We start from the raw sequence: 27,506 nt of genomic DNA, 5'->3' as shown, positions 1-27,506 counted from the left end.
GAGGTTCTCTCTCAGAAGTATTCAGTTTGTGCAAATGAGAGTCATTTAAGTTTATTCATTCACTCAACAGTTCCTGTAAAGTTAATGTGAATTATCCACAGGAATTGGGGATAATTCATAGATGAATTAGACATGGTTATGGATTATGTCCTAGAACAGCTTAAAAATATAATAAAGGCAGAGAGAGAAATATATTTTTTAATGATTATAATCCTAGGATGGAAGTGATAAGTATCCTAAGGGAGGTACAAATAAAGTAGTAGTTCTACTTGGTAACTAGGCTAACTTATTTTGGGTAAATAAACACATACTAATAAAGGCAAAGACTTTCACTTCTGGTAATGTCACTCTAGGTATTCTAACCAACATTCTGAACAAAAATAACAAGAACAGTTGGACACTATTTTTTTTTTAAGATTTATTGATTTAAGAGAGAGAGAGAGTGAGAGAGTGAACATGGAGGGAGGAGCAGAGGGAGAAGAAGAGAGAGATAATCCCAAGCAGCCTGAGCACAGAGCCCAACACAGGGCTCCATCTCACTACCCTGAGATCATGATTTGCGCTGAAATTGTGAGTGGGATGCTTAACCAACTTAGCACTAGGCACCCCTCAATTGGACGCTGTTAAAGAAACGTTCCTGAAGGTATAAAAGAGCCAGAAATATACTGGTTGTGGGCCCAAGAGTTAGGTGAGGGCCAATATCCAGAGAAATGAGCACACCCTTCAGGTTATTCACAAACATTTGCAGGTTATTGAAGAGATGATCAAAATGCTAAGTATTTTTGACAGCCTTGTGGGGCTTAGGGGATAATAGTGGGGGTCCAGGTTCTGTCAAAAGTAAGGTGGTAGTAAAACCCTCCCCCTTCAGGCTTAGGTTTGGACCCTGATGGACAACATATTCTAGGAGTAAGGATGACTGGGAAACCTATCAGTCCAGCCTTGAGTCTAGTGGAAGGCCCAGAAAAGCTTGATTCCTGTAAGTAGAGGCAGGCTATTTCTGGTGCCTCAAAGTCTATGGTACAAGCAACAAAAAGTCCTTTCTGAAGGATACTGGATCTTCCAATATCACTGGAGGCTTAAAATTATTTCTTAAAAAAACAATGTCTATCACATGATAACACTTGACCTGGCATTCTGATAAGCTGATGTGAATGAGACTATGCAGAATGAACAAATATTTAAAAATAACTAGAAAAAAATAAAAATAAATAGACTTAGTGTTCAAAATATAAAAGGCAAGCTTAAAAATTTTAAGAGTTGGAAATGATAGAAAGAAATGGAGAAATTTTAAAAAGAAAAGAAAAATTCAAAAATTAGTAATTAGGGGATCCCTGGGTGGCTCAGCGGTTTAGCGCCTGCCTTTGGCCCAGGGCACGATCCTGGAGTCCCGGGATCGAGTCCCATGTCGAGCTCCCGGCATGGGGCCTGCTTCTCCCTCCTCCTGTGTCTCTGCTTGTCTCTCTCTCTGTCTATCATGAATAAATAAATAAATAAATAAATAAATAAATAAATAAATCTTTAAAAAAATTAGTAATTAAAAATCTGAGTGGTATTTGCTTTAAAAGAATTTATTTAGAAAAATAATTTAATTAGCTATGTTTTTATATTTAATGTACTCTTCTCTGTATATATACTCTATTTCACAATAAAAAAGTATAAAAAATATATGAACTGCCAACATATGTTTTTGTCAGTTTCCAAAGAATATGTTAAATCTATGAACCTATTATTTTGTTCAAACTTTTGCAGCAATCTTAAAAGATAGATGATATTATTTCATCACCCAGATGGGAAAACAAGACAGCTAAAAGAGTTTAAGGTCACACAGCTGGGAAATAGCAGAGCCGGGTTGCAAACCAAGATTTGCCTGACTTCACCCTGAGCTCTTTTTTTTTTAAGATTGTATTTATTTATTCACGAGAGACACAGAGATAGAGATGCAGACATAGGTGGAGGGAGAAGCAGGCTTCTCGCAGGGAGCCTGATATGGAACTCGATCCCAGGACCCCGGGTTCACACTCCGAGCCAAAGGCAGATGCTCAACCTCTGAGCCACCCAGGCATCCCATCACCCTGAGCTCTTAACTCTATGAACTCTATGCTGGTAAAGGCTTAGGAAGTCCCTTGGAAGAAGAATTGTTTCCGATGCTTATACTCAAAAGGATGTTGCTATGGCTAAATCTTCTGCTCCAGTTACTGATGCTAGTAATTCTTGAAGAAATGATAATCCTGTTGGTATTATTCTCAGCCAAGAGATTTCCATGACAAATTGGGGCTTCTAAAGAATTTCTTAGGTGTATCCACAGAGTCCCCACTTTAGAGCCTAAGCATGTCCCTGAGGTGGGGAGGGGGAGCACTAGGTCCCAACTAATGAAAACTTCCCATTTCTCTTTTACTCCTTTGATTGCAAGGAAGAACTAGTCCTCTTGCCATATTACTCTATAGCTCCACGGTTATTTTCTTTTTCAGGTGCTTGGTTGCTTTTTTTCCACTATTAGGTACTTTCTCTCTCAGAAGGCATTCCTCCCCACTCCCAACTCTCTATTCAAAGTACTCTTTCCCAACTCCCCATTAGCTTGGAATGCCAGGGGATATTAGCAGAAACAGACTTGGTCAAACTATAGAAAAAAAAAGGTTATTTTATAGTTTTCTCCATGGTAATGGGTACCTTATAATTTTGTAACTAATGTCATCTACATGCTTATTTCAGAAAATAAAGCTGTGTTAAGAAATATTTTCCTGATTCTATTTCTAGATCCATAAGTGGCTAGTATTTTTAGTTCTCACCTCTCTGGCTTAAAAAAAAAAGTTTTCCATGCTAGGCGCTCTGCCACACATCATGAACAATGAGGCTTTGCTCTAACCCAAATAGGTTCCATCGACAGCTGTTTGTGTCTTTCAATGACTTAATATTCAGTAAAACAAAATAAAACCACACTGTCCAGGCCATGGTAATCAGTGCCCTACTGTGCTAACCACACACATCTGATTCTCTCTAGCTGTGCATATCACATTACACAAACGACATTAAAAATTAAATGGGGCATATTCAGGGGCATGGGGTCTGGAATCCACATTAGGAGAATAGATTCAAGGAACTGGGCACATGTACAGTAGAGAAGAAAAAACAAAAGGAGCAGGATGGCCCTCTGGGCTAGGATAGGGGGATCTGCCAGGTGGTAGGTAGAGGCAGATTGGAGCTAAATGTGAGTAGATTGTAGCAAATGTGCAGAGGGAGAAGGCTGACAAAGGAACTGGGCTGCCTTCAGAGCCATGGGCTTTGTCAGGAAAGGTGTTTAAGCACTGGACAGTTAAGGAGGTTAGACATAGAGTTCTTGCAATATGGGTATAATCATTTGTGGACTCATCCCAGAAATCAACAGCAACTATTTCCAAGGGAAATGTCTTTTGAACTTTGATCAGTTAATAGGCAACTTTTAGATCACAGCCCACTAGTAAGTGGGAGTTTCTAACATGAACTTTTGTGTTTCCCATGATTAGGAAATAATGGGAAGAATTTTTTTGGATTAACCATATACAATGCTACATCCCTGACATAACGAAGAAATCTAAGGCTGAACTGGTATTCTAAGTTTCCAAACATCATAAAACTTGAAGCTTTGGGAAGAGCATGGAGTTGTTTGTTTGTTTGTTTGTTTAAGATTTTATTTATTTATCCATGAGAGACATAGAGAGAGAGAGGCAGAGACACAGGCAGAGGGGGAAGCAGGCTCCATTCAGGGAGCCTGATGTGGGGCTTGATCCCAGGATCCTGGGATCATGCCCTGGGCTGAAGGCAGACACTCAACCTCTGAGCCACCCAGGAGCCCCAAGAGCATGGATTTTTAATTTATTTTCTTGTCCTTGTCAGACAAGTGTCTTTATTTTTTGTTAATTCTCTTTCTAAGCTGTGTGGTTGTCATGATATGCTGTATGGGGTGTATAAGAAGTCACTTTGCAGTCAAGTCAATAAAATGATGTGGCACGGACCACTTTAACACAGAATTTGATCAAGAATTTGTGCTTTGAGTGTTGTGTGGGAAAAGAAAAGACAAGATGCTTTGAGGCATTGTTTTCTGAAATCTGGTATTGAGTAAAGAAGGCGTTCACTTACCAGGGTAAGTCTTTTAATAATACAAAAGAAGGAAGAGCTCCAAGCTCTCTGAGTTCTGCTTTTCTAACCTCTTTGGTGTAGGGAGTTAGAGAGGTTTGGTTTTCCCAATCAGTTTTGTCTCAATAATCTCTGTCTTCAGAGACAGCAGTAACAGAACTAACTAGGCAGAAATAAATTCCCCTGAGAACCATTTCAATTTGTAAACCTTTGGTAAGCAGTTTAGTAGGAGGATCTTCAACCCTAGAGGAATCATATCAGGGTTTAATAAACCTAGGCCACAAAAGAGAGTCTTAGATCGCAAGGTTTTATTTGAAGGCGAAAGAGAAAATGGTAGGAGAGAGTAGACCTCTGATTTCTACTGTAGAACGAAAACCATAGAAGGTTTTATTTTTATACTTAATGACAGCATAAAAGACTAATCATTCATGTTAAGTTTTAGAATTTTAAAAAAATTTCTCTGTATCTGAGGAGTTGAACTCCTTGCGATCTTAATCATATGCCTCTGAGTAGGTAGATTTACACAATGGAAGAGTGATTCTTTTTCCAAGACAGAAAAAAAAGAGTTAGATATGGAAATGTGAATTCCTTTGACTATATTACCCAATTCCTGTGCTTTCCTGATTGAAAGATCCACATTTTACATGTGTAATGTGCAAAACACAAAGGTTTCAGATCAAAGTTTCTGGTAGTTGAAAATATTTCTTGTGTCTGATCTCTAGGCTTTTTTCCCTCCCTTTGAAATTTCCACCATTTACAGTGTAGCTCCAACTATTACAAGCTCTGGAATGACTGCTTTTATACTCAGGTTTTGGATATATCCTTTTCTACTTGTATATGCATTGAGCAATACTAGCAATTCAGAATCTTGGCAAAGGCTCATCCTTAAAATTATTCCTCAGAAGTATAAATGAGAGAGGAGAGGAGGATGGGAGACAGAGGGAGCAGGGGTGATGGATAAATCCAAGGGAGAAAATTGAGGTTTTCAAAAATAAATTGCAATAAGCTGCAAATTTGGGGCCTTAGTTTAGTATTGTTAAACTTCTTGATGACCACAGCCTTTTTACCCAAACCTATAACCATATCATTGTCTTCATTTTCAGCAAGTCTGTCAGCTGGGATCCTACATTTTATAAACATGTAGAATGGTAACCAGTTCCTTTGAGATGGTTTTGTAGACTCCAGGAGTGATTAGATTCAGGGGTATTTTTTTAAGCCTCATTTATATAGATGAGGCAAGTCAAAGTGACAGGAATATATGAAGAACAATATGAAAAATGATCCTCTCTTTTGAGCACTGGATGGTCCTTTATAAAAGAAATTTCCGATGGTGAATTTATAGCTGGCCTACTCAGCCCTATCTAATCACTTTAATGCTTTAAAAAATGTCTCCTTCTCTCTATATTTTGGAATAATTTCTGGCATAAGTTTAATAGCTCTGAGACTGCTACTGAGTTCTTGTGACGCGCCAGCCAGTATGCTAAGCACTTTTACATGAATTACATCACTTAATCCTCATAAGAGGATCACTATTTAATCACATGTCATAGATTCTATTATTATTTTGATTTTATAGATGAAGTCACTGAGAGTTAGAGGGGGAAGTTGCTTACAAGCCCAGGGAAGTGCTCATAGAGCTGGTGTGTTCAGTAAGGAGGATTGGAGCCCAGGCAGTGTAACTTCAGAGCATGTGCACTTACTTAATCACTCTGTTATGCCACCTCATGGTTCATTGTTTCATTGACCCCTTAATGGAAACTGGGAAGGTTATGAGTATACATAGATCATGGATGCATACCTTTATGTATGTATGCAGTATATACACAGGCATAAATAACATAACATGTTCTTTTCATTCTATTTCTTGTCAAAGCTTGTGAATTCTTCTTTTGGAAAATGTTTCTCCTCTTTAGTTATCAGCTATGTGCCCTTTTTAATGAAACTAGACAAATAAATGTTGTCTAGAATTCCCTTCTGGCAAGTGGACTTTATAAACTTAGTTCAGGGCCAAAAGAAGAGTTGTTTTAGCTTTTCTTTATGCTCTTCATATTTCCCCAGGAGTTACTTCAGCTTGCTCCTATCACTGGCAGAGACTAGCAGGAAGACTTCACTAAAAGCAAACAAAAACAACATTTAATTTTGAAATCACTGTGACTATGATCTAGGATTCGACTGTGCTCTGGCATATGTTTTTGTGTTAGTGTATTCATGCCTGTGTGTGTATGTACATACCAATTTTTCACGGGGTAAACATTTTGAGTATTTCCTTGGTTCCAGACACATTCAAGTGTATGTACACATTCGAGCATGCCTTGTTCCTTTCTTCGAGAGGCTCATTGATTATATGCAATATCTTCATTATCTCAATTCTACTGAACATTATAAACTCAAAAAAATGATCGTTTTATTTTCCAGTCTTATATATCAATCCTTTCTAGAAGATTTTTGTTTGTTTCCCTAATATAACCCCGTTTTCCCACCTTCCATCTCCTAAAATTTTTATTGTTTTCTGCTTGAATTTCCTAGTCTTTATTTCTTTTTATTTAATGTTTACTCTTTCTCTTTCCCCCTTGGTAACTACTATTTGTTCTTTAAGACTTAGCTCAGGTAATCTCTTTTCTAGAGAGCCTTCTCCATCTTGCTCCTACAGCTTTGCCCAGACCAGGCTGGGTGGCTATCCCTCTCTGGGCCCCACAGTATCGCAGACATAAAATAGCTACCTCCGTCATAGCTATTCTAATGCCATTTGAGCTATCTACCCACACATCTGATTTCCCCTCCAGACTCTTGGCTTCTTGAGTGCACCACCCTGTTTTTCTAATGTCCACAGTCCCAGTGTGTAGCAAAGGGACACATGGTAGGTGTTGGTGAACGTTTGTTGCATTAATGAATGTTTAAAGACACAGCCCTCGTGCCCCCTCATCCTCTTCTCTTTCAGAATTCCTTCCTTCTCTGACCTCCTGTGGCACAAATAAACTATACCATTTACTTAGGAATTAATCTTATGATGCTCTGGAATTCTCCCTTTTATTACTGCTGTTTAAAGGCTACAGTGTTATTTAATGTTTTCTGTCTGTTGTCAACTAGGTTTTGCACTTCTTGGATGTGAGGGGAAGATTTTATAATTCTGGGTGTCCTCAGTACCCCCATACTGCTTTTTATATATATTATCTTCTTTTTTAAAAAAGATTTATTTATTCATTTATCTCTATATCTATTTATTTTTGGGGGAGAGAGAGAGAGTGCACAGGGGGAGGGGCAGATGGGTAGGGAGAGGCAGAGAATCTCAAGCAGGTTCTGAACTAATCCCAGAGCCTGATGCGGTGCTTGATCCTACAACCCTGAGATCATGACCTGAGCTGAAATCAAGAGTTGGACGCTCAACTGACTGAGCCGCCCAGGCACCCCTGTATATATTATCTTCTTGATAATACTGGCTTATAAATTGTTAAACACTTCAAAAAGCAGCAAACAAGAGCTCCCTCCAAGACACAGATATCACGGCCATTGCTTTTCCACCTTTTGTTTTTTCAAGCATTGGGTACGTTGGGTAATAACAGGGACTTTAGAGAGGACCTTTTATTTCTCAAAGGAATCAGGAAAGTCACAGTGAGAGATTTTGGTCACTTTCCTATAGAAAGATAAAATACAATGACTGTGGAAATTCTCCATTTTTAAGCCTCAATTTCTTTCATGGTAAAGCTGGTATAATAGATGACATATTTCCCTGATAGGCTTGTGGTGAAGGGCAGTGAGATAATGTGTGCAAAGCAAGGAACAGTGCCTAGAACATGGAGATTCATCAGTAAATATTGGCTTGTTATTATTGGGAGCATTCACTGTGAGTGTGATAATTTGGAGAAAATAATCATGTGGAGCTTATTCAATGGGTTTATCTATTATTATTATTATTATTATTATTATTATTATTATTATTACAAATAATAATAAACACATAACAGTGCTTCCTATGTCCAGGTATTGCTCTAAGTGTTTTACATATATTGACTCTTTTAAACCTTTAAACAACCCTATTAATTACATCTCACTATCTCTATTTCTGAAATGAAGCCATTAAAGCACTGGAAATATCTGGTCACACAGCTGATACATGACAGAGCTGGAATTTGAACCTATGCTCTTTGGTTATGGAGTCTATGCATTTAACTATTATGAAGTAGAGGGCCTCTTATAGACACATCTCTTCAACATCTAATCTAATCCAAGTGGAGAGATGACTAAGTACAGTCTCTGCCTTGATGGCTTTCATCCTTAGGATGGGAGATGGACAAGCAAGGATGTCATTACTGATTAATAAACAGAGGCTATAATTAGGGCTGATTTTCCAGTTTGCCTGGGAAAGTCCTGGCTGACACCTGTCACTCAGCATAACTATAAATAGTGTTTTCTTTTACATTCAACAGTACCTTTGTTGGGATGATACATTATATGGTCTCTGTTAGCTCTACTAAGGGGATGCATGAGGTGTTCTGGGACCTCAAAATGGGGAGACCTGACTGGGGACAGGGCTTCATCTATCTGACTCTTACAGGATGAGGAGAACTTTCCAGGGTAGGAGAGGGACTTTTGAAGCAAAAAGCATAGTAGTTAAAAATGCTGGATGTGTTTAGGAAAGAGCAAGTAGATTGGGGCTGTTGTGGGATGTGGGGAGGGGCAGTGTGTGTTGGTGCTGATTCTCAAACCTGCTGCCCATGAGAGTCCTCTTGAAATTCTGCATGCCCAATTACACTAGAATCTCTGGAGCTGATTTTTAAAGCACTCTAGGTGATCACAATGTGATTTGAAAACCCTGGAGGTGAAGGACCCTCAGGGGTAGAAGAGAGGTGATGGGTGGGTGGGAGAGGGGAACTGGGCAAGGACCAATGCATGGAAGGATTTGGTCATAACCAAACATGCTGCTACTTTTCCCCGAATGTCCCCGAATTTTGGGTTTTTCTGCAGCACCTCAATCTGGTTGGGAAGCTCTTACACTACTGTCTTTGTTCTGTTTGGGCAGCAATGTGAGGAAATAACAAGCTGTGGGTAGTAGCTCATACCGTCTATTTACCACCCTCTAAAAATGAGCATTATGGCCTTGGGACAGCTTGCAAAAATTCTCTTCATGGCCCAGAAAACCTTTCAGTGGTGCGAAGGGTGCCAATGATTATTAGACATGTGAGGCAGACCATACTTTTATATAATACGGATGGGCATGAAAACACCTTAAAACAATTCCTTCTGTGAAAAAGATAGAAAGAGATCCCTAAAGTGCATTATAGATATTTAAAAAAAAAAAAAACCTGAGTATTTTTCTGTGAAGAAAATCAAAGGTTAATTAGCTTTTCCTGTCTCTTGATTATTTACCAGTCTAGCTAATTGTTTAGAAGGTGGAACCTGCTAATTATCAAGACTTATTTAATGCATAAAGTGAAATTAGAAGGGTTAATATTAATGTCCACACTTTCCATTGCAGAAGGACCGCCTACTCTGGAGCCATTTTATGAGTAGTATCCAGCTCCCCTGCAGTGAATATATTAACACTCTGCCCTTCATGATAGCAACTGGGAGGATGAAGAGATAAATTAACTTGACTGAATAAGCAGGTTTTGCTGAGCTAGGTAAAAGGGACCCCTGTACTGGGCTCCATGAATTAGGTGGCTCTTCTCTGGCTCTGCCCTGGCTCTGCAGTCTGCAGATGCATGTGGACACTGCAAAGCTACTTCTCATTCTTCATGGCTACCTGGAGCCTGCCTCCCTCAGTTCTAGATAATTCTGAGTATTCAGGACTCTGGAATTTCCAGACTAAAATCCTGAGCCTGCTTCCAGTGCCTAAATAAACTTCTTGCTTTGGATTTTCTTCATGGAGGATGATCAACCATGCTGTTGGTGGGCATACCAGTGAGTTGATAGGTGGTCTTGGGTGGCTGTTTGTGAAGATGGGGCGGTGGATGTGAAAATTGGAGTGTCCACATACATACCTATGCAAGTGCCATCACAGAGTAGGACAGAGCCTGGTGGGAAGTGAAGGAGGAAGAGCTGACTCTTTCTATGCTGCCAAGTTCTAGCATAGAACTCTAAGGAGTCTCAGAATTATAAATTTGAATCTAACCTTCCAGGTTATTATTAAGGTACTTTTGTCTAATTAGGGGGATAGAAACTATTGTATTTAAATTTTGTTAACTGTTTTATAAGCTTTAAATATTGATGTATATGGGTTTACATTTGGTCTCTTGCCCTGGGTCCTTAAAAGGTTAGGGATAAGCCTGGAGCCAAGTCACATAAATGGTACACAGGGAAACTTGAGTCACCTAAGGTATGAATGACAGGATAAACACTTGCTTGTTTCCAATGAGTTGAACCTCACTTGCCCAATATTCTATATAACACCGAAGTAAACAACTCATCCAACTATTGAGCCAGCACTGGATATAGATGAAGAAAGTACCATGTCAAAATTTGTGACTAGATCAGACCCTGGCATCTCAGAATCAGGGAAAGAGGACCATACGTGCATCTTAGCACTTTCTGGGGAATCCACTAAAGGGTAGAATCCATAGAAATTTAATAATTCCCAAGTGTCAAGTACTGTATTAACCTCTTTGCTTATCTTTTTATTCCTTGCAAAGCAGTTAATATCATTCTCATTTTAAAGATGTAGAAACTTGTGTTTGGAAGGTCAAACAACTTACCTAGCATTCTGTATCAAATAACAATACTTATTTGTTTGGTTCCACTAAGACTCAGCTTCTGGGAGGCATGCTTTTTTCTAACCCTTATTTCTTACCATCAGATGGGAGATGTCTTATAGTAAGACTTAGAGTTTGTGTTTTCAAAAATGACTCTTATTTTCTTTCTCCTGGTTCAACATCCACCCAGCTGTCTCCCTTTCTCCTTCTGCCTCCCTTGCCTTTTGAGTAAATCACTCTAATTATTAACTTTGTAAATGAAGCTCTAAATAAGCTATTTAAGTTTATTCCTATTAGATGGGACAACAGATTAGAAATCCAGTGCCACCTGGGGTGGGAACGTGTTAGATTTCCATGCTAATGCCTCATGCATGTTTTATGCCTTAGATTAGTAGCTAATGTGGTCATTGATCATCTTGTGTCATATGAGCTACAAACCTGCTGCTCTGAGCTAATTCTTTAAAAACTTGGTTCCAAATCAGTATTCAAAGTCCAGACTAAGTTTTCTGGTTTGGAAATGAGGTCATATTTGCTTTTGGTAGGGGGTCAAAAACATTTTTCTAACTATTTGTGCTCTTTGTAGATAATAAACAGGACATAATCTATCATTGGAGGAAGTTAGGCTTGAGAAATTGCCAAAGGAAAAATATTTCCTAAAATATAGGCTGGAAATCCTTTTTGTATCTTATGTAGTTTCTTTCTGTGCTATTTATAAGTCAAACATATGTTAAAAGTTATCATCTGAAAGCCTATTCAATTTGTGTTTGAATTACCTAAGCATTTATTCCATTAAGTAGGAAATTGAGGGCATTTTTACTTCAAGTTATATAGCTCAGCCATCAGTAAGGTCTAGTTCAAATTCTGGTCTGTTCACTTAGTAACTGTGTGACCTTAAACAAAATCCTTATCATCCCTGAATTTCAGTTTTTTTTTTTTTTTTTTTCTTTTTTTGGAAACGCAAGGCTCCTGATAGTACTTACCTTATAGTGTGGTTATAAGGCTTGGCCAAAGCAATGGATAGATGGTAACATGTCCGGCACTTAGTAAATACTCATGCAAACATTTGTGATTATTTAATTCCTCTTTCATATAGAAAGTCATCTTGGCTAAAATATGATGAATGAAAATTTCACTGATGAAGTAAGTTGGTAGCTCACCTCTTTGTATTTCTGGACAGGTATAGAAATGGATCACAACTCAGCCCTGTGCATTGGAAAAACTGGTGGTGCATTGACAAAGAATTATGTTACAGTTTAAGAAGAACTCCAATAAAAAGAAAATTTAAAAAAAAGAAGGACCCTTTTGGTTTCTTTAGAATCAGATCTGGACCTCTAGCTAAGTCAGGGATAGAAGGAGTTTTAGAGGATACCAAACAAATCCAAACTCTGATAGAACCATCTCAACACCGAGCAAAGGCATTGCCCCTTCAGCCTAGAAAGAGGGCAAGTTCAAATTGTGATTTATGCAGTTGGTCACAGAGAACGATGGCTCATCACTTTGCTATCACCATTAATGGTGGCTGATGCTTCCTTCCTTACCTTTTGATCTACTCCTCTATGTATGTATCTTTGCAAACCCTGAAATTAATGAATTCCTAAGGAAAATGGGCAGGGATAGAACTAATTGTTGTGGATTTTTGGGGAATTTGTCCAGGAGCACACACAGGGAGGCAGGGCTGCTCTGGTGCTGGCAGAGTACAGATAAAGTATGCTGGGCTCTGGCAGGCCGGGCTCTGGGTTTGGCTTGCGGCTCTTTCTCTTGCAGCTGCATCAGAAGAGCCTTGGGAGCATTAGGCAGCCATGTGAAGCTCTGGATGATTCTCTGGCTGCCAATAACCCCACACGTTTGAGACTGAAAAACAGAAGTTTTGGTGATTAGGGAATATTTGATTCCATAGTAAAGTCCCTGAAGTGTCATGGAAATAGTCATGAGTAGTGACGGAGGTGGGTGGTCTGGGTGAGGCAGTTCTTTTTGAAAGTGTTTGCTGGGCGAGGTTTCCTGTACAACCTGGGATTTTGGTGTTGTGTTGTGGGTTTGTTTTTTTGTTTTTTTTTTTTTGTTTTTTTTTTTGTTTTTTTTTGTGTATTTGTTTGATGATTGAAGGGATTTGGATGAAGTTGTGCCACCAAATCTGCAAATTTATTGTAGAATTCACTTAATTAGATTTGTCCCATCCCTTTGTGAAACTTTGTAGTGCACTTTAAATTATAATAGAATGTTTCAGACAATTACAGGATGGTTTCCTCCCAGGAGATGGAAGGTTTTCCTATCCATTTTATCTCTGTATACAATAAGAGTGACTTTAAACATACAAAAGACATATGTTTGTAGGCTCTTCTCTTTAAAGAAGAGGCGAGGTATGCAATTTCATAATTCATTGAGGACAGTTCTGTTTAGATAATTTATCCTCCCTGTTGAATGTACAATTAAGATCATTGTTAACAAATCAAACAGCTTCCCCATTTAGAAATGCTGCCCAAGCTCTTACCATAATTCTGAGAACATGGTGCATGCTTAACTCATTGACAAATGAGCAAGGTTGGAGTTCACTGAAGAAAAATGAAAGGTATTCAACCTGAGAAAAAGGAAATACTCAGAAACTGAAGATAATAATGGACTTACTAGGTCATAGAGTTGAAGAAGTGCTCTAGAAATGTTAAACTGCAAAAATAGATCAGAATAAAGCTATGCTTGCAATTGTTATTGGGAAAAAATATGGAGGCTGGAAATCACCTCCTCTGTTAAAAGATGGAATAACAGTCTATGGAATGTCATAGAGTATAGGCTCTGGTGATAGACTGCTCATTCAATCTTTGGGATCAAATAGCTTAGTTTCCTCTTCTGTAAAATAACCATAATAATAATATCTGTCTTAGAGGGTTTTTGAGAGGATTGAAAGAAGTAGCTTACATGAAGCTGCCTGGACCACAGTAAACATTTAATATCTGGGGCCATTATTAACATTATTTGGGAGCATAATGAATCATTCACCAAAGGCACCTTGATGAGACTCATATGTTCTTTTTGGGTTACTGATTTTTATAATTGGATTTTTACAGCTGCCTAATGCAGAGAATATTTAGGCTGGGGCGTGGACTCTAGTGGTCTAGTAGAGTGTTAGATCAACTATTGATCTCTCGGTCCTATACTAGTGCTCTTTCTCATTTCCCTTACTGTGTTGTTCCTAGCTCGAGCGAATTCTCTGGACCCACCTGATGTATTAATGGCATAGCCAGGACTGTGAGACCCTGCTGGACCAAGTTCCCCCCTTTTCTATCAAGCCTTGAAAATGAGAAAGGTAGCATACTTATGAAATCTGAGGATAACACTGTTGTAAAGGGGAGAGCTAATGTTCTGGATAACCAAGCCAGGATTCACAGTTCACAACTCAGCTAAAAGTTAAACTCTGCTAAAGATAAATACATAGTCCATCATGTACATTAAAGTTAAAATTAAACCTATTCAGTTATGAGCTTTGGAAGAGTGACTCAATAATCTAGAGAATTTTCTTCATTTCAAAATCAGGATGAGATAATAATATGACTTGGTGCCTTCTACATTCCATAGTACAGTTGACTGTTGCCATGCATGCAGCAGTTGGCCTGAACTTCTTTGGTCCCTAGATCTAAGATGACAGTCACCAACATAAGAAGACTAAGCAGCTAGCTAGGTTCACTGATTAGGGAGTTAGCTGACTGCTAAGCACTGGTCTTGAGTATGAGCTATAATTTGAACCAGACATTTTATCTTCATTATCTCATCTAATCAAAGCAGCTAGTAAAATACGTAACCATATCCTCATTGTAATAGACATGTCATGGACCTGCTCTTTTGCTTTTAAAAAGTCAGAAGAAGTAACATCCAATCAAAATGCTCAGGTTCTCTGGTGTACCATTCAGCATAAGGGAGGGTGGAGTCCCAGGACAATCTGTAATGGTCAGCACATATCTGAAATATTGTTCTTCAGTTTTGATGCTATAAGTTAAAATGTTGTTGACAAACAATTGCAGTTCAGGGGACAGCAATCAGAATGTGGTGAGGCTAAGAATTCATCATAAGAAGTTGAGAGAACTAAAAAGTAATATGTAATTTTTATTTTTTATTTTTTTAAATATTTTATTTATTTGCTCATGTAAGACACATAGAGATAGACATAGGCAGGGGGGAGAAGCAGGCTCCCTGCAGGTAGCCTGATGTGGGACTTGATCCCAGGACCCTGGGATCATGACTTGAGCCAAAGGCAGACACTCAACCACTGAGCCACCCAGGTGCCCTGTAATACATGATTTTTAAAAGGGAGGTTTGGAGGAAATTTGATCACCTTTTTCATTATTTGAATGTGTGTCATGGTCAAGGCATTTGACTTATTCTGTGCTACTCCACTGAGGCATGACAAAGAGATATAAGTATCATTTATAAAGATTCAGTATAAAGAAGGGCGTCTTAAGCTGAAGATGTCCGAAATACTGTAGGTGGGCTCGAGAGAAAATGAGCATTCTTTCTTCAGAATTGCTTAAGTAGGGACTGCCTAACCACAGATACTGAAAGACTGTCAAGTATAATAGATAAGCACAGCAAATCTGCCACTGGAAAGTCTGTATGCTATTCCTGGCTCTGTCTGCCACTTACTAGCTAAGAGATCACGAAGAAGTCCCTTTAGGACTCTGTGTCTCAGCACCTCCCTCATATATCCTTATGGATGTTCATGGATATAAAGGAAGGCATAATAACAACTCAGAATGTTAGCATTTCTTATGCTTATTATCTAGGAATGCTGTAGAGAAATTTCTGTAAAGTATAAAAAGGTTTGCTACAGCTCTTTACCACTAAGACCATGACTACAATTACTTGTGATAATGCAATCAGACTCCGTTAATTTTATGGATGGGCCATAGGGCCTGTAAAATACCATAAATCCTCAAATAGGGTCAATATGACATATTTCAGTTTAACACTGTAAATACATCCCAAGTACAAATGGAGACATACAGATAAAAGAGATGGGCATCCATTTTACATAAGGCTGATACACAGATAGCAGTTCTGAAAAGCCTGGCTGAAATGTTAATTTTGGCAATTTCTTTTTTTTTTTAAGATTTTATTTATTTATTCATGAGAGAGAGAGAAAGAGAGGGGGAGAGAGAGAGAGAGAGAGAGAGAGAGGCAGAGACAGAGGGAGAAGAAGGCTCTATGCAGGGAGCTGGGACTCGATCCTGGAACTCCAGGATCACACCCTGGGCTGAAGGCAGGCACTAAACTGCTAAGCCACCCAGGGATCCCCATTTTTGGCAATTTCTAATGCCCATTCCATCTATGAGTTATAGCGTCTGTAAACAACATAAGGTGTTTTATGTTAATTCTTGAGAGTGGTTTTTTAAATTTCATGTGAGTAAACCAGGCATATTGTTAACAATATAATTTGGGCTGAATTAAGCTCCTAGCAAATTGTGAATGGTTTATTATTATTCACTGGAATACATTTACCCTGCTAATGCAGTACTGCTGCTTTATTATATGTTAATAGTTTAACAGCCAAAGTTAAATGCTATTAATAAAATGGTATAACTAAAAGATCTCATTTGTAGTATTCCACAATTTTCTTCAACATTTTATTAGTAAAGTTGAAAAATGAGATGTGACAAAGGAATACAAACAAAAGCAATTATTTGACTCAATATAAATGATGGAAAACTTAAGTTGTGTGCTTTCAGCTAAAGCAAAGCAAGATGTAATATAGTGCCTGGACCCGTCCATTGTTCTACAACAGCTGAATGAGTACTGGTTGATCAAGAAATAATTCTATTGACAGCTTCATTCCCTTAAATTAGAATTCTTGTTCAAGCTATGTCTATACAGGTAAAACGTATTGATATTTGTTTGGTGAATTAAGCAAAAGAAAAAGAGTATGAATAACACATCCTCTCCATTTTCTCCTATACGGGAAGATTTGTTTCCAATAGTTACATGATTTCTACTATTTTTAAATTTTGTTTTATCTGTGAAGAAGGAGATGATGTAATCACAGTATATAAGAGAGTAGGAATATGGGAGTTTTCAAATTTCTCCTCTCATGAGTTGGATGTTCTTGTGTAATGAGTATATCCTTATTAAAAAATAGTTGGGATAAATCTAGAATCCTGTACTTATGTCTAAAAACAGCAATATAATTACAGAGGGGAGATATGACTTCACAAGAATAAATAAAATATGTTAGGGGATTTTTCTCAACTCAGTTCAATGTCACACAATTATGTGATTCAACCTTCAGGAACATGAACATTCTCCTACTGCTCTTATACCCAGAGGAAAGGCCATGAATCCTGTTTTACTCAGCACTAGTCAGAGAATAGCTGGGAGAATTGGTTCATATAGTGGAAAATGCACTGGAAATATGTAGACCAATGTCCAGAATGGAGAGGAAACTCAAACAATGTCAAATGAGCAATGATGGAGAAAACCTGACAATGGGGAGACAACCAGGGAGCCAATGATAGCTATGTTCAAACATTTTAAGAGCTATAATTAAGAAGATAGAATGAATTCATTTTGTATGACTTCTCTATGGATACTCAAAAAGAAAGGTGTACATGTGAAAACCACCAAAAAGGTTATAAAAAGGGAAACATGTTTATAATACAATATGATATGCTCCTTTTCTAGTGACAAGTTCCACTGTCTAGGGCTTTTTTGTAAAGATCTGGTCAACAATTGAAAGGCATTCTATCGAAGGTTTTAAAGCCTAAATTGAGTAGTTCAAGAAGTTTATCTTGTGATTCTGTGAGTCTACAAGTTAAATTACCAAATTTTCTAATAATATGCCATAATCTCAGAGAACTAAGGAACTGTTGGTATAATATTATTAAACATTTTGAATTTCTTAAGTGAAAAATTCTATAAATATAGAAAATATTATTTTCATAAGGAATTCAATGAGAAAATGATAAACTTAGCTATAACTAGCATACTTTATTTTCAAGATGGTGAACTATAGAAATAATGAGCTATTTTTAAGAACTAATATGTTTTTACTACATTATATGAAGATTATAAGAATAGAAATACCTTTACTAATTAAAATTCGAGGGCCCTGTTTTTAGTTTCTTCATACTACACATCCCTTAGACAGTTACTCTATTATTGAAATAAGCACCATCTAAAATAATGAATTTTGTGGTCATAAAAGTCAACTCTAATTTGTGTAATTTGGGGGAGTAAAAGGAAGGTAAGTAGAGGCTCATGGAATGCATTCAAAATGTTTTATGGAAACATACACAATTATATACACATAGAAAATGATGTGGATGTCATTACTGGATATCAAATATAGAATATCAAACAGATACCAGAGGGTGGTAAGAATTTATAACAAATAAACCAGCAATATAACTTAATGGTTTCTTGTGATTGTTACTATGTTTTTCTCTTGGATTGCTTTCCTTCATGGATCTGTGCTTATATAAAATGGGTGTTAGCCTACCGAGGGCATTTTAATATCGTATAAGCCCTGTATGTAAAATATATTCTCATTGAAAATTGGACCCTGATTCTCTTTTCTTTCACCAGAGAGATTAGTGATTCACCTAAAATTGTTACAGTAAACAGAGCTTCAATCTTCCTTGGCTACTATTGGAGTTTTGCTGGCCTATGCTGTGTGAGCTTGGATTTGTTTTTTTTCTTTTTTTGTTTGTTTGTTTTTTGTTTTGTTTTTAGCTATTATGAGCTATAAGAGAGTTTGCATATCTAATTGCAAATTTCTATTAAAAAAGGTGGAAACAGCCTTAACTGTGGACAAATCCAAGGCAAATATAGGTTTTAAGAATTTTCTGATATGAGGTATATGTAGGCAAGACCTCGAAAGTGACTGTCTAGCCTATGGTAATATGGCCATTAAAACCATGAAAATCAGGAGATTTTAAGAAACATTTTTTAAAATTATTATTTATTTGAGAGAGAGAGAAGACTAGCAGGGAGTGGGGGAAGGGGCATAGATAGAAGGAGATGCAGACTCCCCTCTGAATAGGGAGCCCAAAGTGGGGCTTGATCTGAGGACCCTGGGATCATGACCTGAGCTGAAGGCAGATGCTTAACTGATTGAGCCACTGAGGCTTAGCTACCCTAAGTAGCTTTTTAAAATTTTCTTCAAAATTTCAGTGCAATATTTATTACCTTGATTAAGGCTTCCATGTAACATTAATCAGAGCCCTTGCCTTTCTGTTGGTCTGTAATAATGTTATAAAAGTTTTTACAGAAGAGTATTGGATAATGCTACTATTAAATTAACATAATTTAAATAACTATAAATTTTATGATAATGAGAGTTCTTATCTACTTATTACATGCATCATATCCCTCTGTCTAGAAATGGCTTAATTTTTAGACATTTTAGACATTTATGCATATGAGAAAAAAATCCAATAACCTAAAGAGGCATTTGAAAAAAGAATGGCTACCATACTTTATAAGAAAACTCTAATGTAAATGTAAAGCTAACTGTACTAGAGATAGATTTAATTTAAAGAATGAAACTTACTTGCATATATTCATGCGATACTGAGGCTTGACAGATTGAGATTTATGAGGTTTTATCTTTTGTGATTCTGTGTAGTTTTCTCTCATTTGCAATTTAAAAAAGTTTGATTTCTTTTTTCTGTTTTCAGTCAGTTTTGTTAAGGGTTTTTCAATTTTTACAAAGCCTTTAAAATATTATATTTTGATTTTCTTGCTTATTTTTATTGCACTGACATTTCTTATTCATTGACTTCTACCCTTCTTTATTGTTCTTTCTCGAGGTACGATACGTTCTTAGGTTATGTTTCAGTCTCTCTTTTTGTACTATATTTATTTATTTATTTATTTATTTATTTATTTATTTATTTATATTTTTTTAGAGAGAGAAAGAGCACAAATTGGTGTGTGTGTGTGGGGGGGGGGGGGTGAGGGGCAAAGGCAGAGGGAGAGAGAAAATCCCAAACAGGCTTCATGCTCAACATGGGCCTTGACTCAGGGCTTGATCCAATGACCCCAAAATCATGACCTGAGCCAAAATCAGAAGTTGGATGCTTAACTAAGCCAACGGGCACCCCTGTGCTATATACATTTAAAGCTCTACATTTCCCTCCAAACACTGCTTTAGTTACATCATTCAAATATTCATATATTACATCTCTATTTTTTTTAAATTTTTATTTATTTATGATAGTCACACAGAGAGAGAGAGAGAGAGAGAGAGAGGCAGAGACACAGGCAGAGGGAGAAGCAGGCTCCATGCACCGGGAGCCCGACGTGGGATTTGATCCTGGGTCTTCAGGATCGCGCCCTGGGCCAAAGGCAGGTGCCAAACCCCTGCGCCACCCAGGGATCCTACATCTCTATTATTATTCAACTCTCATTTCCATTGTTACTAATTGCTATAGAGAAAAATGTAAAGGGTACATATTCAAAGTGTACAATTTCATAACTTTTGATAAATCTATACATTCATGAAACTATCACCACAGCTCTCCTTCCATCTTACCCCCTCCCTTCTCCTGTCCCTAGGCAACTCTTGACCTACAGAATTTTCTAGAATTTTATATAAATGGAATTATATAATAAATATTAATTTTTGCCTACCTTCTTTCAATAAGTATAATAACTTTGTTGTTCATTTATATTGTTTTGTGTATCAGTAGTCTTATGCATTTTTTGTTTACATCTCTTATTATCTGTTGAGAGACGTGTTTTAAAGGACTAATATGATTTGGGTTTGTTTATTTTTTAGGCTCTGATGGTTTAAAAATATATTTTGAAACTCTTAGTACAAACAAATTTAGGTATATACTATTTTTCTTATGACTATTAACCTATCCTTTAAAAAATATGCTAAAATATTTCTACTAGTGCCTCTTGCTTTCAGATACAGTTTGTCTAATATTGATGTTGCTATATTAGCTTTAGTTTAGTTAACATTTTCATGGCATATCTTTTTCCATACTTTTACTTTCAAACTTTCTGTGTCCTATTACTTGCATCGTATATCTCTTTTAAGGAGAATAGTTTAAAAATCCAATATGACAATCTTAGTTTTATTTTGAGTATATAATTATTTTTGTTTAATGAAATTACAAATATAGTTAGTTTTAAAAGTTGTTACCTTGGAGATTACTGAAAGAATTCATAACTTGTTATAGTCTGATGCATATTACTACTTTTTCAGTGTCCTGATGGTATTGGAAACTGTGTACACTCTAACTCCATTTACCCTTCTACCATTTTAATGCATTTTTATTACATCTACCTTTTAAATTTGAAATTGATACTATTATTTTATATGTTGAATATTAATTTATATTTTTATACACACTTATACACATTTTATACACATTTTCTATTCTCTTAATTCCTTTTCATTTGATGTTTCCATTTGGGATCATTTTCCTTCTACCCAAAAACCCTTTTTAGTACCTTTTATATTTCAGGTCTACTAGTAATGATTTCTCTCAGTTTTTTTTCCTTTGAAAATACATTTGTTTTAATATGAATTTTGAAACATAATTTTGCTGGGCATAGAATTCTAGGTTGGCAGTAATTTCCTTTCTGCATTGTAAAGGTGTTGATTTCACTGTCTTTTTGTTTTAACTATTTCCTTCGAGAAGTTAGTTGCCAGACTTATTGCTGCTCCTTTGTAGGTAACAAAAGTCTTTTTTTCCTCTGGCTGTCTTGAAGATTTGTTTGTTTCTGGGTTTTAGTAGTTTGACTATGATGTGGGTAGATGGCATTAAGAAATCTACTTAAGCTCTATTGAGTTTCTTGAACATAGAAACTAAGTGGATTAGAATCTTTTTATCAATATTGGAAAATTGTGAGCTGTTATTTGTTCATATATCACTTTATTCCTGTATTCGATCTCTCCTTTCCTTCTAAGACTCCAGTGATAGACTTAATTTTTATTTTTTTAAAGATTTTTTATTTGTTCATTTGAGAGAGATAGAGAGAGTAGAAGCAGAGGGAGAGGCAGAGGGAGAGGAAAAGGGAGAAGCAGACTTCCCACTGAGCAGGGATCTGACTATGAGGCTTCATCTCAGGATCTGGAGATCATGATCTGAGCTGAAGGCAGATGCTTAACCGCCTCGACTCGCCTTGCCTTGTCTTGCCTTGCCTTGCTTTGCCTTGCCTTGCCTTTCTTTCTTTCTTTTTTCTCTTCTCTTCTCTTCTCTTCTCTTCTCTTCTCTTCTCTTCTCTTCTCTTCTCTTCTCTTCTCTTTTTTCTCCTTTTCCTCTTCTTTTTTTCTCTTCTCTTTTTTCTTTTCTTTCCAAGAGGAGGAGAGAGAGAGGGAGAAGGGGTAGGGGAAGGGGCAGAAGGAGAGAGAGAATTCTAAGCAGGCTCCATGCCCAGTGCAGAGCAGGACGTGGGGCTTGATGTCACAACCCTGAAATCATGCCCTGCAATGAAATAAAGAATCGGATGCTTCACTGATGGCACCATAGAGGCACCTCTCTGATTTTTGTCCCATTCTTTTCTATCCAAAGTTCAGTCACATTTTCAATTAACGTTTCAGTTCATTCTTCTTGTCTTCTGTTTCAATATGTTATTAAACACATCCCTTGAATTCTTAATTTCAGGTACTATATTTTTCAGTTCTAGAATATCCATTCAGATATTTTTTAAAAATTTAATTCTCTTTTGAAATTCTTTATCCTTTCATTTTTTCCGCTCATCTTTTCAACTATTTCTTGAACAAATGGATCATAACTGTTTTAAAGTTCTTTTCTGTTAACTTCTTTAAAGGATTATCTATGGGTCAGTTTCTGCTGATTTGTTGTTTTTTTTTTTCCTCTTTGTTATGGGTCATATGATCCTCTCTCTCCATATGCCCAGCAATTTTTGTTCCATGTTGGACACTATAAAATCTGTAGAGGCTCCAGAGGATACTATTTCCCATCAGTGATGATTTGTCTTTTTCCTTTTGCTAGGCAGGAAAGAAGGAAGGGAGGCATTTATTGCTTTAATCCAATCAGGTGCTGGACTGTATTGAAACTGGGTTGCAGTTTTGGTAAAACTCACTCTACCTCTACTACACCTAAATTCTAGAGTCATATTACTGGTTAAAAACTGGGCAGGTTTTTGTCTTCTTTGCACCAGCTACCACGGAAATTTTTGTTCTGGTTTTCAGTTTCAGCTTAGCTCTTTAGTCTCAAGTTATGTACGGTTTCATGATTTGATTATGCCTAAAGGGGAAAACTGGAAGTGTGTTTGAGGCACCTGAAGTCTCTTATTTTACCACTCTCAACCTATTCAACCACCAAATCTTTACTGGCTTCTTTGTGCTTCTGCAGTGACCTTTAGCCAGGGCAAAATCTGGATTTCACATCTGTACACCATGCCCAGAACCAACAAATGCTCCCAGGAAAAAGGCAGCTTCCAATCTTTAGCTCACCTCTGAAGGCTTAACTCCTTAGCATTTACCTCTTTGATTTTAGAAACTTTGGCTTTAGAAATTTTATTTTTCCTATTCGTTGTTTTTATAGTTTGTGGTTTAATACCATAATTCTTATACTTACCTGACTTTTCTAATTGTCCTCATTGGACAATTGGCAGATTACCTTATCATACATAAAAGCAGAAATTTGTGTCCCTATTCCAAAGTAACAATATAGGGGCATATTTCCCCCTCTGTACCAAATATGCAAGATAATAAAATCAAGCCGAGCTTTTTACTTATAACAGGCTGAACCTCAGCAGAATTGTAATTTTGGCTGTGCTACTTTAGTATTATTCTTTTCACCTTTTTCATTTCATACTTATTTTCTGGCTACCCCATAAATTTCTAGATCCAGGACTCTAAAGTCTTTTATCCCTCCAGAGAGTCCCATTATTTGTCTCTATAAGTGTGCTAGGCTTCTTCTGCCTTGCATGCCTTCCTATCAAAACCCGCTTGAATTATGTTTATTCTTTCAGGATGCTCCTTGGGGAATTGGCTAATTAGTTGGAGGAATTCATTACAACTAAAGAGTTGATGACTTATAACCTGCAGTATCAAAATGACATTTCTATTTCAATGGGGTTTACCCTTAGCAAGGGGTACATAATGTGGGGTTTTGTCACATTAGAGTAGGGACAATCGATGAGATATGTGGGAAAATATTCTTCTAATCACTCATGTAGTATACATATTGGAAAGTTTACATTCTTTTATTCATTGATCATTTTATTCAATCCACAAACATTTATCAATGTCACTTCAAGTCATTTTGAAAGGCCCTACAGAAAGTATGATCCTTTCCTGAGCAAGACAGATTCCTTCTCCTAAGAATATTACAGTGTAGTAAAAGAGATCAAACAAATGCACACCTATTATGTGTGTATTTGTTCCAGGCATAATGGGCTAAGGACCATAGAAGAAGAAAGAAAATGAGGTAGTGTCGGCATAAACAGAGAAGAATCTTTGTGTTACTCTAACATATGAGATATTCCTTCATTTTTAAGGCAGCTTTTCAGTTGAGTTTTGAAAGGTGGGTGGGATTTCTAATGCAGAGGTATTTGGAGATTTGGAAGCATTTCAGATGGAGAGAACATGATGAATAAATGTAGGGAATGTGAGAAACAGGGAGAACTTCTGTCACAGGATATTGCTTGCTTTACGGAGAGAGGGGGAGATCAGTGACCTTCCAGTGGCTTCTCCTGGAGTATGCAGGACTGAATCTTTGGTTACTTGTAGTGACTAGCTTAACCTGGACTGCTGTTGAATATCCGTAGGCACTGTGGTATGAACTGGGGATGCATTAGTACATGACATTTTGGAGGCTACTGTGTAGCGATGTTCTGCTAAGGTGTTTCATTTTATTTACTACAAAGTAAGGAGAAAAAAGCACTAACAGAAGTTGAACAGATGTTATTCTACTATGCCCATGGAGTTTTCCACCTATTTCCATACCACAGAAATCATCATAAAAGATTTTTCAGAATTATACAAGTATTTATAGCATTTCTCTGATTTTATCAACGCTCCCAGCCAAAATTAATAATTTAGAAGGAGACATTCATTTAGTGTGTCTCAACTTTTATTGATCTGTCCATTATTTATTTACTCCTTTTTTCTCCTTCAGCCCCTCCCCTCCTTCCTTCCTACCTTCTTTACGCTCCTTCCATTAATATTTACTGAGGGCACCTATGTGCTAGATACTACATTGGAGGCTGAGGGTCCAGTCATGTATGTGAGACAGTCCCTGGTTTCTGGTAACATCAGCCTAGACAAAGCTGATCAGTGCTTTATACTCAAGAGCACAGCATATACATAGGGATCAAAGCATTCATTCTTCTCAAGAAAGTGATGCTTGTTTCCAGGGCCCAGGTAGCATCTATATAGTTTCTCCGAATGTGGACCCTCTGGGAAGGCTTCCTAAAATATCTATTAAATCCTTTTTCTGCCTGTAGATTGGCCTAGCCCTGTATCTGTCAGTAACAGGAAAAATATTTAAAAGCAGGATGCTCAGTCCTCTTCTCTTTGCTTATTCCAAAGTGCAGCCATGCAATATTCCCTCTAGTTTGAACTGTGTTTCTTCTCGTGTCTACTTATAACCCAGGCACAATTAAAAGCCAGGTTTCTTTACTGAAGCTTTATTTGTAATAGCCCAAACTGGAAACAACCCAAATATCTGTCACATGTGAAGAGAAACACGAATTGAGGTATATTCATGCAATGGAGTACCACTCAGCGATAAGCAGAACAGTGTCTACATGTAACAGCGTGGGTAAATAAAATAATTTTGCTGAGTGAAAGGAACCATATAAATAAGAATATATACTTTATGATTTCATTTATATAAAAATCTAGAAAATACAAACTTACTTGTCACTTGTGTGACAGAGAGCAGATCAGTGGTTGCCAGAAGAGGGTCAAGAGGGAAGGATTATAAAAAAAATTTTCAGGGTGATGGGTATGTTCACCACCTTAAGTGTGGTGATGTATTCATTAGTATATATTTATGTCAAAACTTGTCAAATTGTGTACTCTAAATATGTGTGGTTTATTGAATGTCAGTTATACCTCAATAAAGCTGCTATTGTTAAACTTGTTAAAAACACAGGTTCCTATTTGTAATTGTTTGTTTAATCTCTGATTCCTCTAAAAGACTCAGTGATATGAGATAATAGGAGAACTTTCTCATTCAGTGATATCTTCCCCAGTGGCCGGTCCAAGGTGGGCTTTCAGTAAACACATGGCAAATGAAAAAAGAAGTGGTTAAAATATACTGCCATTGAACTAGGTTATATTTTGGCTTGCTTTGATAGACATATTAAATAGTTGATCAGTTTGTAGTGTTAGCCATTGACCATATTATTTCCCTTGTGGTAAAGCCAACTATATATAAATGTTCTTGAAGTATGTTTTTATTCTTAAAGGCAACTTCATTCCCAACTTAAAATAAGCCCAAACTCAACTACCAATTTTAATGGGAATTTATGTTAGAAATGAAAGCCTTGAAAGGTTAGTAAACATCAAGAGACAGCTAAACATCTTGCATGTAATATTCAGAGATATGTTAGCTTCTAAAGGAATCCCACAGTGTGTAATCCCATCTGGATAGGTGAATTAACGTCACAATGAAATGACTAACTTCTGCTTTGCCAAATGTTTATGACTACAAATGATGTCCATCACAACACTGGAGAGACTTACTGAGCCTTCCTAGGTCTGTGATTATAGTCTCTGAATAGTGATGTAAAGCAAAACTCAGTGAAGAGTCTCTGCACGTCCCTTACAATTGCTTCCAGCATCATCATTTTTAAATTCCGATTTTTTTTTTAAGGCTTAGAGGTTGTTAGTTATTCAGACGTCCCCTCTACAAAAATTTCAACTCTGAGCCATTTGAAAAATGATGAGGGAGTTAAACCTGGAGTCTGCCTTGGAAACTGGTCTATCATTTTCTTCCCAGTCCCCTTGATGGTAACACCAGCATGCATTAAAATGGTAAAAACACACATTAATACAATCCCATAAACAGCCTTCTATAGAGATGTAAACACAGACACCGAGTTGCCTCAAAAGTCACAGCTCTTACTCTTTATCAGTGTTTTATATTCTCCATACTTATTCATTTCACTGACTCCCTACTGCAGTACTCCCTCTGCCTGCCAGCTTCCCTCACCTTAAAATAGTTGTTCGAGCAGCTGCAGATGATCTCGATGACAATTGCTTTTGTGATTTACTCAAAATCCTGACAATTTTTAGGTCTGGGAGAATAAAAAGCCTAAGATCTCCTGGGATATCACTGTTCAAGATCATATTTAATCTTCCTGTACTATCTTCCCTTGGTACTTTTCTGTTTCAGTACACTGCCACCGAAGTTGTGAAAGACATCCTCTGCTCTTCTCCCCCCTTCTGACAGGTATTATCTTAAAGCTCCATTCTTTTATTTCCTTTGGAGCCCATAACGTCTCAAAACTTTCTTTGGCTGCATTCTACTAAGAATAGTAGTTACCCTCAGCTTGCACTATATAATTTGTCCTCTTGCATTTGTGTTGTAAGTTAACATTAACCTATCTGATGGATATTTGAGGACTTTCAGAAAATAAGTGGTCACAAATACTGGCTCATCTTTGGTTGGCAGGAAGAAACAGAAAATTAAGGAATAGTCGGTGCTGGATCTTGAAAGTCCACATTCCTTATCAATATAGAGGGACTCCTAATTCATAGAGTTTGTCAGGAAGGTCTTAGGACCTCTTGACAAG

General features: G+C 37.1%; 1 long non-coding RNA gene across 4 annotated transcripts in view; it reads left to right on the top strand.

Annotated features, from left to right (window-relative positions):
- The window catches only part of LOC144322313 (uncharacterized), a 302,194-nt gene that overhangs the window by 247,716 nt on the left and 26,972 nt on the right, over positions 1 to 27,506 (top strand). For 3 of the 4 annotated variants that reach the window (XR_013387950.1, XR_013387949.1, XR_013387951.1), the window contains one exon: positions 13,985 to 14,094. The exons of the other annotated variant lie outside the window; for it this stretch is intronic. This is a non-coding gene — a long non-coding RNA (uncharacterized LOC144322313). The remainder of the gene's footprint in view (positions 1 to 13,984; positions 14,095 to 27,506) is intronic. 4 annotated transcript variants of the gene reach the window in all.

This window comes from Canis aureus, chromosome 10, assembly GCF_053574225.1.
Source record: "Canis aureus isolate CA01 chromosome 10, VMU_Caureus_v.1.0, whole genome shotgun sequence".
NCBI lineage: Eukaryota > Metazoa > Chordata > Mammalia > Carnivora > Canidae > Canis > Canis aureus.
Note: the sequence above shows the minus strand (reverse complement) of the source record. Positions and strands in the feature narration are given on the sequence as shown.